Source organism: Cryptotermes secundus, unplaced genomic scaffold, assembly GCF_002891405.2.
Source record: "Cryptotermes secundus unplaced genomic scaffold, Csec_1.0 scaffold369, whole genome shotgun sequence".
NCBI lineage: Eukaryota > Metazoa > Arthropoda > Insecta > Blattodea > Kalotermitidae > Cryptotermes > Cryptotermes secundus.
Window position 1 is genome coordinate 864,860 of NW_019725844.1, and position 6,670 is coordinate 871,529.

General features: G+C 38.9%; 1 long non-coding RNA gene across 3 annotated transcripts in view; it reads left to right on the forward strand.

Moving 5' to 3' along the window:
• Positions 1–1,522: 1,522 nt before the first annotated feature.
• LOC111863688 overlaps positions 1,523–6,670 on the forward strand; it is a 10,389-nt gene continuing 5,241 nt past the window's right edge. Inside the window, exons 1-4 of one of the 3 annotated variants that reach the window (XR_002842649.2) lie at positions 1,523–1,652; positions 1,908–2,032; positions 5,262–5,569; positions 5,660–5,783. This is a non-coding gene — a long non-coding RNA (uncharacterized LOC111863688). Of the gene's footprint in view, positions 1,653–1,907; positions 2,033–5,261; positions 5,570–5,656; positions 5,784–6,670 lie in introns of all 3 variants that reach the window. The other 2 variants (XR_002842648.2, XR_002842647.2) reach the window with 2 other exon arrangements.

The following is a 6,670-nucleotide window of genomic DNA, read 5'->3' on the forward strand; positions in this document are numbered from 1 at the left end:
CAGGTGTGGGTAAAGAGCTTCAGAAGATATACTATTATGGAGATATACCTGCATTTCGTAGAACATAGAACAACAAGATGGCCACATACAGAACGTGCTGTCTGTTGCCACGTATGCTTCTTAAATGGTGAGCTTGGGTAGTACCAGCACATAGTTGGTGTATTGCTGTGGAGTGGTATTGAGGGTGGAGTAGCTGAACTGTGTAAGTTTCTTCAGCAGTGGGCAGGGGCCTAGTAATTTGTGGAGTATCATGGCTAAACAGTTCCAGAAGTTTGTAACTGAGGAGCAACAGAAGAACATACACGGTGTGTCCAGCATCCATTAGGACTCTTAAATTTTGCCCTGCAATGCCATCTGTTGGCAAGTTTTGGTGTTAAGATTCTAGAAGTTTCAGCTGTGGCTGTCTATAATTTCAAAGCGCAAGCATAAAGAAAACCACAGAAACTTGTAACTGATGTTAGTAAAGAGGGTGATGTAGAAGTAAACACAGAAGAAACTAAGTATATATATTGCTGTCTCATTGCTGGAATGCGGAGCAAAATCATAGCACATAGATAGCAAACAGATGCTTTGAAAGTGTGGCACAATACAAATATTTGCAAACAGTAACAAATCAGAATATGACTCAGAAGGAAATTAAGAGGAGATTGAATTCGGGTAATGGTTGCTGCCTTCCAGTCTAGAATCTTTTGTCTTCCTGCCTGTTGTCTAAAAATATAAAAATTAGAATATACAGAATTATAATTTTGTACATGGTTTTATATAGGTGTGAAACATTGTCTCTGACATTAAGGGAGAACAGGGCACTGACGAGAATATTTGGACCAAAGATAGATGATGTGACAGGAGGCTGGAGAAAACTGCACAGTGAGGAGTTTCATAACTGAAATTCACTTAGTGGGGAGTGGAGTCAAACTGGGTCCACTCAGCACAGCAGCCACTGATTGGCCTATTGTAGCCTGCCCTGGGTGATTATGATGATGGAGAATTTAGTGGAATGAAGATTGGCAGGGGAAACTGAATTACTCGGAGAAAACCCGCCCCAGCGCCACTTTGTCCACCACAAATCCCACTTGACCAGACCCAGGATAGAACCCGGGCCGCCGCGGTGGGAAGCCAGCGACTAACTGCTTGAGCTATGGTGCAGCCTCCCATAACTTGGACTCTTTGCCAAATATAATCAGAATGCTCAAGTGAAGGAGAATGAGATAGGCAGGGCATGTAGCACATATGGGGACGAAAAGGGATGTATATAGGATACTGTTGGGGAAGCCAGAAGTAAAGAGACCACTAGGGAGACAAAGACGTAGGTGGATGGATAATATTAAAATGGATCTTAAAAAGCTAGACTGGGATGGTATCGACTGGATTGGTCTGGCTCAGGATAGGGACTAGTGGCGGGCTCTTGTGAACACGGTAATGTACCTTCGGAATCTATGCAATTTTCGGTAGTTCTCGAGCCTCGAGTGTTCTTGAGTAGCTGCGTGAGTGGCGACAAGTCAAGACGGCCCAGCTCCGTGAAGTCAGTTAGTTAGCTATCGACGCCGGAGAAAATACCGTGAAATATACTACTCGCAATGTAGATGGCACTGGAATGTAACTTTGTCTGACGTTCCGTGTGTAGGGAAATCGTACGTGGTAGCCATTTTGAGGTAGGTGAAAGGTTGTAGTATAGCTTGCAAGTTTGTAAGTTTTATTTGCTTTAAAACTTAAAAATTTATAATATTTTAACGTTTATAATAGCAGCAGTACGTTTTAATAATCTTTCGACATAAGGTTATGCTAGTAGATAAGTAATTATTAAGTTATGTGTAAGTAGATGTGTCTGTCTTCAAGGCCCATTAGTTCTATGCCACGTGTTTGGTATCATACTGATTTGTGTGATCTGTTATATGATTGTTTGACAGATAGCGAGTGGACTGGAGTTATGGAAAGATTGTCGCAAGTGAAGAAGGCTGGTACTGATGTCTGCCTGGGCATGCAGGGCGTCCCCCCCCCTGCCCACATTCTCTGAAGAAATCCTGTATGGAAGGTATGTATCATATCGAATTATCCTTACCATAATAAGACTGAATGTCATAGTTTTTTTGGGTAGGACTCTTGATTCATAGACTTTAGGTCATAAATCCAAATCTCGTCCCACAGATTGGTTTTCCTGATAAAGACCTTTCCTACTTTTACTGAGTTGCCTCATGTAAATCCTGGAATAGTTACTCAGGTTATGCCGAAACCACTTGGTTTCGTTATTCACTGATCATCATACCATTATGTGCTGTATAGTGTGATCACTGTGTAGCTCAGGCTAGGGCAACCTTTTTACCTTGGAGGAACCCTTGAAATAATTTTTCAAGTCTCAGGGAACCCCTGCACAAAAACTATTATAAATGTAGTCTCTGAATTTAATGTAAATGAAGGTTGTAAACTGATCTTAATTAGGGCTCTTTGCAACATGAAAATGTATCGACAATAGTGAATAGTAAGGTTACTGAAAACCATAAGATAATTCAAAGCAGTATGAACAAAAATATCATCTTTAACACATTGTTATATTTTGAATTAAAATAAAGCATGAAATTTACTATTTTAATGTGAAACATGTGCTTGTTTTTGCTGCACAAATATGTAATTCTAGGTCGTACTTTAGATAAGGACACCCAGAGTTTATCTTCAACTGAAATCAGACAATTTATATCTTTGCTCTTGATGCTTGTTAAACAAGAATAAGCCTGCTTACACATGTAAGAAATCAAAAACTGCAGTAGTATGTTTATTGCTTTCCTGTGAATGGCAGGATACTCTTCCTTCATAGAAATCCAGAACTTGTCCAGGGATAGGTCAGTAAATCTTATCTTGAGTGTACACTCAGACTGCAGCTCACAGAGTTCTCAGGCTGAGCAGGTGATGCAGAGTAAGGGTCCCTCATCCAGTCATATATGCACTTGTGTTGAAATGGAGGGAAGATAATGTTTAATTATGTTCCGCAGTTTGTCATGGTGGTTTTCAATAAGACTTGGTGGTATTCTCCTTCACCCTCAAGCCCCAGCAGCTGTGGAAACATTTAATGATTTTTCCAGAAATGTTTCCTTTTAAATCCAAGAATCTTATGACTTGAAGTCACAAAATTTCCTCTTGGACCTTGTAGACGCTTACTCAACTGGTTCATATGATGAAACGTGTCTGCTAAGCAGGCTAGTTTCTCCAGCCATTCTTCATCTTCAAAGTAATTTGCGTAATCTGGCTTACTGTTTTCTTGAAAGTAATCCTGTAATTCACCTTTCAGCTCAAACACCCTGTTGAAAAGTCTTCTTTGCTAAGCCACCAGATGTCTGTATGTAGCAGGAGATTTATGTGCTGTTTGACCAAGTTTTCACACAGTTTTTTAAACATTCTGGAGTGAATTGGTCTTTGTTTGATAAAGTTAACCATTTTTATAACATCATCCAGAATTTTTTTTCATTTCATCCCAAACTGTTTTTTAAACCAGCATCTCTCTATGAATAAAGCAGTGTGTTGTGGCAATGTCAGGATTTTTTTTTTAACAGGACAGGCAAAATCTATACTGGAACCAACCACTTATGGGGCACCACCAATACAGGTGCTTACACAGCTCTCCCAAGACAGATCTTTTGTTTCCCTTTATGGAAACAAAACATTAAATATATCTTTTCCTTTGCAACAGAAAGTTATCTTGAATTTCACCATCTTACAAATGCTACAACATAACTTTTATTGGTGAAATCTGTTGGCTCATTGACCTAGATAGAGAAACTCTTATTTTTCAGTTTATCATACAAACCCTCTTCAGCATCATGCAGCATGTCATCAGTACATCTGTTTATCTTACTGCATCTTGGCCCAGCATCCCCACTGTAATTTTACCAGCTGGCATTATTAGGTTCTCGCCAGCTGTGTGACTTTTCCTTTTCTGGGCAATAATTTTCTGCTACCAAATAACTTGCTTCCTGAGTCTGTTCATTTGACTGACTTTACTTAACAAAAGCTTTACTCTGTTTTGAAATTTTAGTAGCCATTCAAAATAATTTAGCACTTCTAGTAGTCATGTGGTTGTGATCTCTAGTTAAGCATCATTTCACTTTTACTGAAGCAGCTGCTGCATTTGTAAGCCATTTGCCACAGACAAGGCACAGTGGAATAGGACAACTTGAATCACTGGTCCATGTAAAGCAGGTTAATAAGTAGCTTTCATTGTAAAGATGGGTCCTTTTGGTGTCTGTTGTTGAACTAGTGCAATGAGATTTGACAAGACGCTTGTGATTCTTCATCATTAACCTCATCAGAATTTTGAAGAGGGGGACTCTTCAGAAATCATCACATGGTACCATCAGACATTTCTGTAAAACAGCAGTTAATAAAATATAAAAAAGAATGGTGCAGACCACAAGAAAATATGAAAACTTCACAGTGCTTCTAACCTACAAAATTCTCCTTATCATTTCTATGTGTATAATAAAAACTCCATTGTAAATGCAACACTTTATTGTAGTTCTTGTCCCCCTTCTTTCACACTACATGTTTCGGCCGTAATCGGCCATCATCAGGTGTATTTCACTTCACGTAGCTGTCACACTGCACTCAATGTTTAAATGTTAATATTGAGTGCAGAACTACAATAAAGTGTTGCATTTATGACGGAGTTTGTATTATACATATAGAAGTGTGGAATGTAACAGGATGCTTAAATATAATATAGTCTCCTTATCCTTCCTGCCTGCATTCACCCCACTGTCCACTAGAAGTTATCAGAAAAGAATGAGAACTACAAAGAATTATTGATTTCAGTCTTTTTGCACCTTTTTTCAAATTAATTAGACATTAATTGTTATTATGCCATTAAGATTATTGAAATGATCAGATAATTTATTTAAATGCTGCATAACCATTGAAAATTTTAATGATTAAAAGAGGAAGTAAGCCAATATTATTTCTTGGTGTAAGTTGTAAACTCCAAATATGGGAAATAGATAACTTCAGTGGTCATTATTAATATAAATACACACATACACAATGTTTATTTTTATATATTACACGATATCTCATGCAAACCTAGGGTCCCAAGGAACCCTGGTTGCGAAAGGCTGGGCTAGGGTGTTGGGTATGTCATCAGAACTAAGAAGGATGCCAGGCAAGGGCATGATCAGGCGGTGAAGCTATCCAGGGTACAGAACAGGTCGTCACCAGTGTAGAGGGTTGAGGAGGCCTGGGCCACATTCAGTATTCATGTAGCTACCATTTGTTGACAGGTCTGGAGGGCCACCTGTGAGAATGCAGTTGCATGCAACAGTGTGCTATGATGCCCGACTCTGAAGGCAGCAGTTAGTGGTCCCTGCAGGACATCTGGATATGGCACTGTGTTGAAATGGTAAAGATTACTGACATTCTTGAGGAACTTGCTCCACCTTCTTGCGTTGGAGGTGAACTGTCAGTAATCGTTGCCATTTTGACACGTGCTGTACTCAGAGACAGGACATTCTTCCCCGCCATACAACATCCATGAGGAGAATAGGTTTCTGCACCCCTTGCTACTCCACAGGCAGCCTCTGTATTAAATGTTAGTGTCTTTAGTACCATAATAATCAAACTCATACATAATGCAATCACAAGATATAAGCTTTATGTAATTTTTACTCCATGTCAGCAGTCCTGGACTGGCATCTCCAAAGGAAGGCTGACCCCAGTGACGCAGGAGTTTCTACATGATTGAAGACTGCGCACTGTCATCCTTCCCATATGAGCACCATCTGCATGGAGCCCCTGTACTAAAGGTATGTGTCATGTCTGATACTTAACATTACAGTTGGGGCTTACGGTCAGGTGCGAGGCAGGGAAACACACAGGTCACATTGTTATATAGCAGATTATTCACCTTGAGCCAAATTTTGCATATTTTGGAACATTTGCCATATTGGTGATTGCTTGTTAAGTTGAGGCAGTTTAATCATAAGGTAAAAAAGGTAAAGTTGTCCCTGTACTTAACTAATTAAGCACTATGCCATGAAGGCGTATGGGGGAGTGGATGTATAGATCCAGTCTGTTCATTATGTAGTTCATATTTGAGGATTTACGTAAAGAATACATGTCTCTAAACACTGCATTGCTTCAAATTTAAGATGCATCCAGTTTTTAAATGGTTTTAGGAAAAAATTAGAAAGGTGTATTCATTTCAGTGAGTTTATTTAAAACATTTTTAAAATGAAAAGCAGTAGAAACTAAACCAGAATGGAAATTTAAAAGTTTTCAGTACATGCACATTCCTTTATATATATATATATATACAGTAGAACTTGGTTATAACGTCATCAAAGGGATCTAAAAATAGTGTCGTTATAAACGAATGTCGTTGTAACCGAAATGGGCACTTCCACAGTAGCCTTATGTTAGTCACGTAAAAATCTACCAAAAACCGAGTTAAAATGTTGCATTTTTTAGTGATATACATAGTTAAGTACAGACTAACGTAACATTAACATGGAATTGCCCAAATGTGTAATACATCGGCTTTTTTCCTTCCATTTTCTATTCCACGAATCACTTTAACTTTCTCTTCAATGCTTAAAACTTTCCTTTTCATTGCCATGTTTTCGCTACTGCACTTCTCTGGGTTTAGGCAGGAACACTATAGGGTAAGTAGACAATGTGAGGTCCTGTTAGA